Raw genomic sequence first — 12,688 nt, forward strand, 5'->3', positions numbered from 1 at the left:
AGGGATCCATTTATGTTGTGCTGTTTAATATATATATATGCGTTAAATAATGACTTATGAACAGTTTTTATTCGTATCAGAAATGATAATGCCCATTTATATAATTGCCAATCCTTACATGCAAGAGAGAAATGCTCATTCATGTTCTCAAATTAGTTACTTCTGACAGAGCGTCATAACTTCTGTAAGTGTTCTAAGCATAAAGTGCGTGTGCGCGTAAAAGCTGCGCACGGCAAGATAATAATGGAACCCCCCCAGCGTTTACAATCTTGCACACGGACTCGCAGCAAGCATTTCTACAGAAGCAGCGTGCGGTGCACTTGAAGGACGGTCTCTTACCAGACAACAAATGTTCTCGCGTCTATTCGCGTAGTGCCGATTGTCCAGAGGGGGTGTTGAATGGCGCCCTCTCCCTCATTATTGTGTTCAGGTTGCCATAGGAACGGATCCAAGCACTAGTCCGTTTTCCAATTGGGTGGCAACTGTTCTCCTATGTTTTTGTGGCGGCCATTTTAAGATGGTGTTATTAGCTTTATACTATTGTCCCCTGGAGATGTTAAGGCATCGATTCTATCCTCAATAATGATTGATGTCGTTTTAAAAGGTGCTAATAGATAATATGTCGTGTACTGCATCATTCCGGGATTAGTCTACCAATGTTAAGAAATCGAAATCAAGTAATTATAATTGTATATGTTCCGTGTAGCATGAGATTGTATCTGTATTCATAATAAAACCAGTAAATACTTAGGGTGCGCTGTCAGATATTGTTATTTAAATAGTTATCACTTTCTAAAAAAACCAATGTCAGCGTTGCAATTCACAAGTAATTGCTATAAATAATGGGCATTCTTAATAGACAGTCAATCTGAGGATTTGAAAAAAATTAAAAAATGATTACAATATTGATAAATGTCCTGTGTCCTGTCCAGATTACTAGTTACTGATATGTACATTATAGTATATTCAGAAAGTTTCATTTAAACACATTTAGTTCTAAGAGTGAAAGGGGTCCTTTAAAGAAAGGACACCATTTCATTATCCGTGTTCAATCCGAGAACTGTAGAGTTTAGTTTACAGATTATTCTCGCTTCAGCTTGTCTCTTTTTCTTTTGCTTGTTTCCACCTTTTTGCCTAATGAAATCTTTGCAAGGCCAATAAATCGTATATCTGCTTTGTTGGCCATCAGATGCTTTTCCTGTCAATGGCATGCCAGAGGTAGTCTTGGATCTTGGCTGCCAATTTTGGCTAGATGTTCTCTGACCCGCGTCCTTAGTTCTCTGATTGTGCTACCAATGTAGACCAGATTGCAAACACAAATAATTCCATACACCACGTAATTTGACCTGCAATTGATAGATTGTAAAATGTTTAGTGTTCTGTTATTGGTGCCTGTAAATGTGTCCGTTTTGCTGTGAGCATATGTGCACATTGTGCATGTACCACAATTGAAAAATTGTGTGTCTTGTCATGCACTGAGTGGATTCCCAGGAGGAGGTGGTTGCAGACTGTACATAGTAGAAGGGGTGGAAAGCTGCAGAGGACACAAAGCGGGATATGAACTCTGAGGCAGAGTCACAGAGGCGTGCTGTGCTGGAGGAGGAGGACACTCACAGGAACCTGCATGGAGGCGTCACACATCGGGGGAGAAAGACTCTGGTAAAAGTCAGCGGCTGCAAGACGGGACGAGCTGCGGTCTTGCAGAAAGGCAAAGGTTCCATTGGTGGAGGAGTTAGAGACCAACACGGAAACCAAGTGAGACTCTGTGCAGCTGGAGAAACCGACCGGGTGATGGTTCTTCGTTGGAGACACATGTCAAACTGGTGAGTCAACCAAATGGAATTGGGGCCCCAGGATGTGCTATAAAGTTGAAGAACACTTGGGTAGGCAATTTGAATACCGACCAACTAGAAAGGAAGGACAAAAAGGTTACGATTCTCCTTGCATGAGATGTCAGTTTGGGGAAACCCGGAACCCGCATTGCCACCAGCCAAGAGATTTTAAAGCAGAGATAAAAGGGCAAAAAGGGTGCAATTCATCTCACGTGAGATGTCAGTTTGGGGAAACCTGGAACCAACATTGGCATAAGCAAAGAAACTTGCACACATTTTACATTTCTCCTCATATTAGATGTCGGTGTGGAGAAACCTGGGACCCATATTACCACGAGCAGAGAGACATTGAAGAAGAAATAAAAGGGCAAATATTGAACAATTCCCTTTATAAGAAAAGTCTGTTTGTGGAAAACTGGAAGAAGCATTGCCAAAGGCAAAAGGGCACTGAGAAGGAAGTTGACAGGCAGTTGTTGAGCATACCTCCACATGTGGAACTCCAATAGGGGAGGAGTTGGAACAAGTGTTACCTGGAGTCAACTAAGTGTAAACTGTAGGGAAGTACAACTGGGTGGTGCTTTGAACTAACAGTTGTGTGAAGTATAAACAATTCCTGGCAGGAAAGTAAACCAGGAAAGGGACAGTTGTATGGAGTAGAAACCATTCCTGGCAGTAGAGTAAACCATGAAAGGAACATTTGTACGCAGTAGAATCAATTCCTGGCAGGAGAGTACACCAGGAAAAGTATCCTATGAGGTAAACACTTACTCTGGCCTCTTAAGAAAAACATTCTATGAAATAAACATGTGTATTAACATCTTGAGAAAATTATTATCTGGAGAAGACTGTTGTTACATCTTCCTAAGTAATCATTCGGATATCTTGTGAAGAATAGTTTATGAAAGAAGCACTTGCTTTGACTTTGAACAAGTCTTCTTTGGAAGAGACATTTACTTTGCCAATATGCGGGATGTGTTCGATGAAAGAGACATTTTTCATTGAACTGAATAGAATATTGTTGGAACAGAACTCTTTCAAAAGTCTTCCTGAATTGATTTGGGGGAATTGAGTCAAAATCCGGCCACAAGAATTGCTTTGTTGAAGTTATACTTTTTGAACTTGTGCACATTTTTGTTGAACTGGAACCATACATTTACCTTACACATTTTGGTTGTGTATGTTAGTGTGAGGGTCAGATATATTTGGACTCAAGGTCACTTTTCCTTAGCTTTAGTTTTATAGGTAAGAACATTCTTGTTAGGATAGAGATAGATAGGTGTTATCCCATCCCCTTTTATGTTCTAATAAACCTGACTAATGTTGAGAAAATCTCAACTTTGTGTCCGTCTTTCATTTCGGACCCCTCCCAGGTAGCAGAGGAGGTCCTACCAGCAATTTGTTGTTTTCTTGAATCTGGATGGCGTCAGTTTGTTTTTTGTTCCTGGATCTGAGTGCTCTTGCATGAATGATAGGGATTTCCAAATGTGTCCAGATATCCAGGTCTATTTTGAGAATTTTTTGTTTACTAGCCACATTGACTTTAATTTTTTTTTTTGCTGGAATGGGTGGCCATTTTATAATTTGTGCACCAGTGCTTTATTGAGCCCTAAGTAAAGGCTATCACAGTAGTCCAAACAAGACAGAACCAGGACATAAGTAGGGTAAATACTGGGACTCATCTTGATGAGTCGAGAGATCTTTCCTAGTATAAGTAGCTAAAAGTGGCATTTACTGTAGACTTAATTGATTTGTACAGTAAGGGGCAAGTTATCAAACAGTGAACCCACATGTTCCACTTTTGTGACTGGACTAGGGGGCTACCCAGTGAATTGGGCTACCTGAAAGGTAGGTGAGAAGGGGATGGGACACCAAAAAAGTTAACTTGTTTTTCATGCATTTAGGCAGGCACTATTAATTGTGATCTAGTTCTGCATGACTTGTAAGCAATTCATAATAGCTGGATGACATATTTGCTGTCCACATGGAAATGCACCTGGGTGTTGTCAGCACAGAGCCTCTAACAACCAACGCTCTGAAGAAGGGGTCTGCAACCTGTGGTTTCCCATATGTTGTGGACTACCATTCCTATGATACCTCACAATTGTCTGTGCTGTCTATGACTGATAGGACATATGTCCTTACGTTATTGTCTGCTGTTTGAAGTTGTATCCATAAAGCCGATAAACAATTCACTTTTTACTCTTCAGTTGATGATATGACCTCAAGAATTGATTATTGACCAACCTCCACAAATATTCTGCACCACATGCTGAACTCTGAATGTCTGCCCAGAACCATTTCAGATAATTCTCCTGTGATGCTAACTTCAGGGGAGCTGATACTAGGGCGGTCATACCCTTGTGTCGATTTACATGTGTTGCCCTCACAGATGTTTCCTTCCACTATATTCTACATTATGAACAATTAGCCTAAATCCTTTCATTCAAACAAAGGCTTGCTAGATTACTATTTGGTCATGTGGAATACGTCCAAGGTTTATGTGCATTTCAAGAACATTTAGGATTTTGAAGTCAATAATGGACAGGCTACATTTTACAAAAGGTGGCTTGAAATCACTTAAAGCCACATGTGATAAAAGCTCTTTTTTCAACAACAAAAAAATCATTGAATAACTAGAACACGTTCTAGAAGTTAAAAGTTACATTTGAATTGCAATGTATGTCCAGAAGAGTCATAGTGAGATGCTATGCAGAATCTATGAGGCCTGCTACTCCCTTTCTTGGGTACTCAGAGAAATAAAATACATGGTCCCAATAGAAGGAGTTAGGAGTAAGCCAGGCACACTGCTCATAGAATTCCAATCAATGAAGCACTGCTTTACTTTACTTTATTTTTTAAAAAGTATATTGCGCATGCCATGGACCCATAGGCTAAAGGGCGCAACAACAAAGAACAAACAACAAGTAAGAATCATCACACCATAGAATGGTCAATGAGGAGATCAAATAGCAGGTTTAAGCAAATAAAAGAGTTTTAAGTTTCTTTTTAAAAAGTTCTGTTGACATCAAGCTACTGAGTTCCAGTGGTAGGCTACTCCGTGCTTTTGGGGCCACGTTCTGAAATGCACCCTTTGTGGCTTTGATGTCCTACATCTAGGCTGACTGGTCCGAATGACTAGATCTGAGGGTTCTCTAATTTATTTTCTCTTTCAAAAGATCCTGAAGGTAGACAGGCATCTTGCCCTGGTGACATGTTTGTGTGATTACCAAGAGGCGAAATAGGAGCCTCAACTCCACAGGAAGCCAGTGCAGACCACGCCTGGCCTCAGAGACATGGTCTTTACGAGCGATTCCCGTAACCACTCGCACTGCACCATTTTGTATCACCTGTAGCCTGTTGCACTCTGTTTTGTTGATACCATACAGCAGGCTACAACAGTAGTCAATCTTGGAACCCACAGTGCCCCTTGCAATAGTCTCCACTTTAGCTTGAGTAATGAAGGGTCGAAGGTAGGCCAACAGCTTAATATGATAAGCCGACGAAGACACCAAGGTACTGACATGTGCCTTCATATTAAGATGTTGGTCCAAGATAATGCCCCGAGTCTTAACCTTCATTTGAAGAGACTATTCTAGTGTCCTCAATGGAAAAGCTATCATACGCCGGGCCCAATTTCTTGTTTCATGTTAGGAGTTCCAACAATCAAAAGCTCTGTCTTGTCTCTATTCAGAGCCAGATCATTTTGTACCATCCAGCTTTTAATAAGGGAGTAAACTTTGTTCAACTGCAGTTCATCAATGTCATGTATCCCCATGATAGGGGATCAGCGTAGTTTGTAAATGCCACCCCACTTTGCTCTAAGAGAGCAAAGAAGGGTGATGTAAAGATGTTATACAGGCAAGGTGAGATACATACCCTTGAGAAATGCCAAATTTCAGAGTTATAGCCAGTGTTTCTGCCTCTTCATAAAAAACTCTGCAGTCCCGATTGTCCAGAAACATGGATATCCATTGGGCTGCTGCACTAGAAAAGGTAGCTATTTCCTTCAACCTGGTGACCACGATAGAATGATCCAACAGGTCGAAGACTGACAACAAATCTAGCAACATCAAAATAGATGCCTTTCCATTATCCATAGATTCCCACAATCTTGCTTTAAGTTCTCTGTCCCAAATCCCTGCCTAAACCCAGATTGATGGTTATTAATGATGGGATACTTATCGAGATGATCTGAAATTTGGACGTACACCTCCCGATCCAAGATCTTAAGCAAGAATGGGGTGTTCGTAATAGGTCTATAATTTAGCAGAATATCTGCATGTAGCCCTGTTTTTTTAAGGATGGGGGTTATCCAAGCCTTTTTTAGCCCCTGAGGCACCAGGTTTTCCAGGAATGAGGCGTTAACAAATTTACAAATAGCGTTCAACAAGAAGGGCAGACAGATTTGAATAATAACAGCAGAGCAGGGATCACCTTTACATTTAGTGATTTTTAGCTGATCCACTATAGACGAGAGTTCTGGAACCTTTATGGCTAAATTGAGAAAAAGAGGGCATTTAGAGAAGACCCCTTTTGCTCCATCCCCTGATACCTTAGATTGACTCTCTTTTTTAAGGGCAATATCTGCCTTAATTGTGCTTAGTTTACCCTGCATAGCTTCTTGAACGGCAGAACCCAGGCATCATCCTTAACTACCAAACCCAAATCCTGAGAATGCAGTGTTTCCTGCTCCTTACGGATTTTGGAACGCTCTTTCACATCCGAGTGGGCATTCTGGATTCACTTATTAAAGGATTTTTTTAGCATCAACAATAGCTAATTTGTAATATTTGGTTGCTTCGTTATAGCAATCAGGGGTGAAGGAGTGGGATTATGTTTCCACTCATAGAAACATTTAAGTGCGGACACTTTAAGTTTCTTAAATTCCGGGGAGAACCAGGAATTGTTCTTTCGCACTTCCGTCCGCATTTTCTTTTCTAAAGGTGCCAAAGTATTGGATATATTGTCGAGAGAGGAAGAAAGAAGATGCAACATCTCTTCAGCATATTCTGTATTAGGTACATTTGCAATACCTGGGCTCAGGAGGGGTTCAATCTGCTCCAGTGTTAGATGCTTAAGGTTTCTATCTAGCAACTCTTGAGAGGGCCCACCTTTCATTTTCACAGGGAATTCCGACTGAACCTTGAAGTGCACAAAGTAGTTGTTTGACCATGGGCAGGCCAAAACTCAGAGATCTTTAGTCACAATATTAAGAGTGGATACCCAATCAAGGATGTGCCCCTTACAATGGGTAGGTACATGAACGTTTTATTCATAACCCAGGTTAGATAGCGCCATCTCCAAATCTGAATCTAAGTTATCATCCTCCTGCCCTAGCCAAAGATTAACATCCCCAAATATACAAAAAACGGTATTAGATTTCAGAAATAGAAGTAGGCCGTTAGATAGATAGCAACATCCTCTGCTACTGAGGGGGGCCTATAGATCAACAGGGCATTAATGGTGGACTCCGCATTGAGTCCTATTTTAACATATTTGGATTCAATCCCTTCAATGGGTTGGCATTTGATTTCACAAACAGTAAGATTGGATCTAAAGATTCACGCAAACACCCCTCCCCCCCATCAATTCTATCCTGCTGTAGCATGCAGTACCCTTCTGGGATGGCTACGTTCAGAAAGGGACCCTCTGCAATAAGGCCCCAGGTATCGGTAATCGCGCAAATATCAATTTCATTCTCCTCGATATAAGTGGCTATTTCAACAGCATTGTAGTAATGAGGAACGTTTTAGTGGATATCAACTAAGGGACGCACGCAACCAGATTGATTTGGTGTGGTTTTGTAAAACCTAATGTCGCATTGGTGTGGGGAACTACAGAGACATTGAGTTCCTCTTCTCCGTTGAAGAACTTGATTTGAAATGAGTTACTCACACACCTCCTACTGCGCCATACTTATTTATTTGAGACTCAGTTCACAGTGTTTCAAAGTCAGTAAAAAGTAATTCTCTGATATAATAGTAGGTGGTAGGTGTTTATTTGTGATAGTGGCCCTTTGTGATAACACATGTTTTGACACCTCCATGTCCTTTTCAAATCAGGGCAAGTCTGTAAATTGTTTAAACATAATAAAAGCAAAGCAAAAACGTGTGCCATAACAGTGTGGTGTGGATTCAAGGAAAGCAAACATATACAGACATGTTTCAAGAACACAAACCAAATCATTTGCAAATGTACATTACAGTAATAAATGCATACATATCCAAATGCAGAATCATGTTTGTGACAGAGATTGAGGGAGGGGGTATTGGGGGCTGGTCAGAAACTCAGGTTTATTAACCTTAGTGCTGTGGGAAAATCCCCTCTCTTGACATAGGATGCATAGGAAATCCATGGTCCTGCCTTTCACAGTCGCAATGTCAAGATCCATGATTATTACAAATAGCTTGCAGTGTCTAAACATTGCCTGTAACATTACTTTTATCGTTGGGTGACTAAGCTGTGCGCAAGTCTCCAACTGATCCGACCACTTGCCTCCAATGTGACAAATCAACTTCCGAGGCACAAGTGGTGCAGGGTTGAATATCGGTTTCTAAACCATCAATCGGCCGCACACCTCTAGTACACAAGAAGGGATCCAAACAGATTGGAAACACAAGTCAATTATAAACCTTCTTGTCAAATGTTGGTAACGTGAATGGAACGGTAAGCTTAACTCCACACAGTCGTGGATCATTGGTTAGTTGCAACACTGTGAAAATACAATTATTACCCAATGATAAAAGGAAAGGTCATGTCAAGGTTGTATACAAATATCTACTTTATTATTATCACAACAGACAGTTCTAGAACACCACAAAATACAAACCACCCTGTAAAGGAATGCAGAGGACAGACAGTTCCAAAAGGAAAGGGGATGCACTCTGGATACTGACAGGAGGGTAGTCGGTAAAGTAATTAATCTCAATAGTTCAAGGATACTTGGTTTCAGCACAAAGGGAACAATGAATTGTAACATGTCACTAGGGGCCTTTTGAGAAGGAGCAGGGAGACAGAACCACAATGTACTTTGTGCTTGTAGAAGTTCTTGGTGCTCGACAGTGTAGAGTCGGTTTCAGGACGGTTTTCAGCTTCTGCAACAGAGTTCAAGACAGGAGACAGCTGTGAGGATCAGGCGGCAGGCAGTTCGGCGAGCGAGGCTGGACGGGCGGCTGCAGGCTGGCTTACACAGTGGGTCGAGGATGTCAGGAACCATTGTCTCAGTGCTGGTTGGAGAGTCTGAAGCACTGGTTGAGGCATCTCGGATTGCGTGAGCGACTGCGGCGTGACAACAGTCAGGGGTGCAGTCGGTTGCAGCTTGAGGGGCTCGACTGGCTCGAAAATGTCCTTAAGGCGGACTCTGGTTGGTGCTTGTTGGTGCACTCCTCCTAGTTTCTTCACTGGGCTTATGTTGTCCTTTAAGGTGGGCAGCCCAAAGCTGAGGAGAGCGGTTCAGGCAACAGCATTGTCCTTGGTTTGGTTCAGAGACTCTCTGGCACGTCCACCTAGGAAGCTTGCATGCAGAGCCTAGCAGGGCACGATGTTTGCTGGCTGGGTACCAGTTCTGGAGCAGCAGGGGGTCCTCTGGATTCAGTATCTCCCTCTGTTCCCTGGGAGATGTTTAGGGGAGGGATATCGCTTCTCTCTTGGAGTTCCTGCCCTTCCTTCACTGGTGGAAGATGAAAGGCAGACTGTACCTTCAGCCAGGGTCCCAGTGAGTTATTCTTGCTACTCCTTGCAAAGTCTTCAGATGATCTGCCAAATGAGGGGCTCAGCCTTCTTTTAAAGCCAAATGGGCCGAAGTGATTGGTGTAGGCTAAGCCTACCTTAATGAACCAATCATGGGTCCCCATCAACAATTTTCTATTATGTGTGAGGTCATAACCAGAGTGCTTTGCAATAGGAAAGGTAAACGGCTGAAAACATGTACTATTAAGTCCCACCGATCTTCCTGTCTGTTGTGGATCAAAGTGTCTCTCTGGTTAATTGAGCTCTCTGTGGTTCCTGATTAAAGGCAGGTCTCCCTTGAAGTTGTGGTAAGAACAGACTTTCTGTCTCCATCAAATCACATACTCCTACCCTCTGAGTAGGGTCCCCCTTCGGGGGTTGCCTACTGTAAACACATGTACCAGACATAACAGCTCACTGTCATTGATACTAAGAGGTGGGAGCTGGCTTCAAGGTGACACAGATGCATATCAAAGGTGTTGGGTTTCCTGTCTTTTGTTAGCTCTGCGACCAGGCCTCTCATGGGCCTGCTTAAATTATCTCATCAGTATGCTTCACTGCCACTAGCAGGGCCAACAAAGGATATGGCAGATACATGGAGACTTTGTTATGTAATTAGGCTGGCCGTGGCAGGAGGAAGGTTTTGCCCTCCCCCTTTTGAGATGCCTTGATTTACTCCTGGGTGTCACATTCAAACTAAATGTGACAGGGAGGGATGTGACAGGGAGGGATGTCTATGTGTATGTCGTGCGGTGAGCAGACGAAAATGTGTGCAGATTAGCCCCTCACATGTTCCAGAGTTTGATCTACCATCATTCGATTTCATAGAAAATGTCCCCAAAAACAAGGTGAATTCACTCCCACCATGTGGATGGTCGAATTCCTCACAGCCACACTACCGCAGACATTCTTTTGAGAACTTTGTGCTATGACTTGTGAATTGGTTTTGGGATGTCCAAAACTGAGCATCATTTCAGAGACGCTAAAGAAACCACATTACTCTAGAGGACTGGGCGTCTCTAATCTATAATTATACTGTCTGGCTAAATGGTTACATTATAAAAACTTTCGATATGAAAAATACTGGCCTCGTATACACTTGGGGATGGCAAACAACTTGAGAGTCAGAGATAGAGTGTGTGGCGTGGTGACCACTGTGACAGATGGCATTGTGAGGAAAGGTGGGAGTGTGGAAGATACCTGCATTCAGCAGACTGGAATCCAAAGCACCATACTGGGACTACAATAGATAGAAGGCTGCAGAAGATTCAGAGACATGGGAGCAGATATGCAGAAGATTCCTGCGATTGCCTTAATGCAGAGATTGATGTGGAGAGTTGTTGGGGAAGCGAAAATGTGCAATGTGAAATGGAGTAGCGGGAAAGCTGACCTTGTGAAATGACAATCGCTTCATCAACAGAATCAAAAGGCAGCTGAGTGGAAGGGTGATCCAACTCTGGAGACCCAACCAGCGGGGAAGCACTAAACTAAAACACTGTGAGTGGAGAGCAGAACAACAGCAAGCATACAATGCCATGTAGCAAACACGTGTTGAGATAAATGGTTTCGAAACACTGAAGCCGCAACCTAGAGAAATGGGAAGAGCCTGAGCCTGTCACCAATAGATCTACCAAGCACATGGGACCTGCAAGGAGGATGCAAGTGTAATGCTTAATGGGATTTGCAGTTCTGATACTAACCAATGAGTGAGCCAAGTGAAGTGGTGTGCTAATCAGCCATATCCACTGCTTGAAGTGAGGTGTAGTCCTGATACTCCCCAAAGAGTAAGCCATAAACCAAATGGCGTGATGCACTGACCAACCAAGTGCTGTGCTTGATGGGAGGTAGCCATGGAATGGCATGTATCTAAAGGTCACTGAGATTAACAAAATCCAAACATATAAGGCACAACCAACATGGTGCATGGGCAGACTAAGTGAATTGCTTTTGGAATGTGTAGTCCTGATGCCTTCACGTGTGCTAAGTCAAGTGAAGTGGCACATCAACAGGACATAGAGGTGTAGTTCTGATACTTCTCTGCGAGACAGCCAGGATTATAATGTTTGACCAGAGACCTGTGTTAGCCAAAAGTTGTGGTTTTGAGAATCTGCAACACAGAGCCCAAAGGCCAAGAGAGATCTAAGAGCTGAATAAAGGACAACGTGATATTAGGGGATGTCCAGACACTAAGTTGCAACTAGAAGACTGCCGGATCATTAATACACATTTATGTTTCTTTAGGCAGATATTTGGTTTGTGATATTATTGTAGGAACACAGCCATTTGACGTGTGGGAAGAGATCTCAAAAGTGAGTTCAGAAGATTTCTTGTTCGAAAACATACTGTAATACAATCTCATCATCTGTGTCTCTTGGATGTGTGCATGTGCACATAGTCATAATTGGCTGATGTTGTGTATCTCTTTTTATAAAGAGCAGCTAGCCATTGTAAGGGTGCAGAAGTAAAACTCTGACACAGAGTGGTTATGGTGATTGGCATACACTTTTATTCAAGCAAGAAAATGAAAGGAAAGCCCTATCTTGCCCTAACTCTAAGAGGGGTTTCCCTGCCCCAGCCAAAATAACAGAGATCAAAGTCAGGATGTCCAAAGCAAAATGTCCAATGTCCAATGTCAGAATCCTAGCTCTTTCCCTCACACTCCAAGTTAAACTAAATTAAAAGGAGGTATCCCTAGCCCAGAAGATTGACTGCCTTCCCCTGGACAAAAAGACAGTTCTGGGTTTATCAGTTCCTCAAGTGTTCTTCTGAGTGACCCCTGTGGATCCGCATCTCTTCCTCATCTCATTCCTTTCCTGTTTTGGACCCTCATGATAGTTACCATTATTCTTCCTTGTCTCAGTCCTTTCTACTTCCTGTATGTTACAAATGTATATGGCATAGGAGGACAGGGGTGGAGTGGGGTTGAGGGAAAGGTGTAGGGTTTGGATGAATACTGTGTTCTCCCACAATAGTCATCATGGTCCCACAGGGAGTTTTCCCTCCAATGAGACCCACCCACTGAGTACCAACCCCAAGGGGACCATCTGGTATCAGCCTCATCTCCCTGGCCTCATGTGAAGGGGCTCCCCCTATGGAAGCAGTGACGACATCCTGAGATTCGTCACACC

Source organism: Ambystoma mexicanum, chromosome 1p (genome assembly GCF_040938575.1).
Source record: "Ambystoma mexicanum isolate Mex_15411 chromosome 1p, UKY_AmexF1_1, whole genome shotgun sequence".
Lineage (NCBI taxonomy): Eukaryota > Metazoa > Chordata > Amphibia > Caudata > Ambystomatidae > Ambystoma > Ambystoma mexicanum.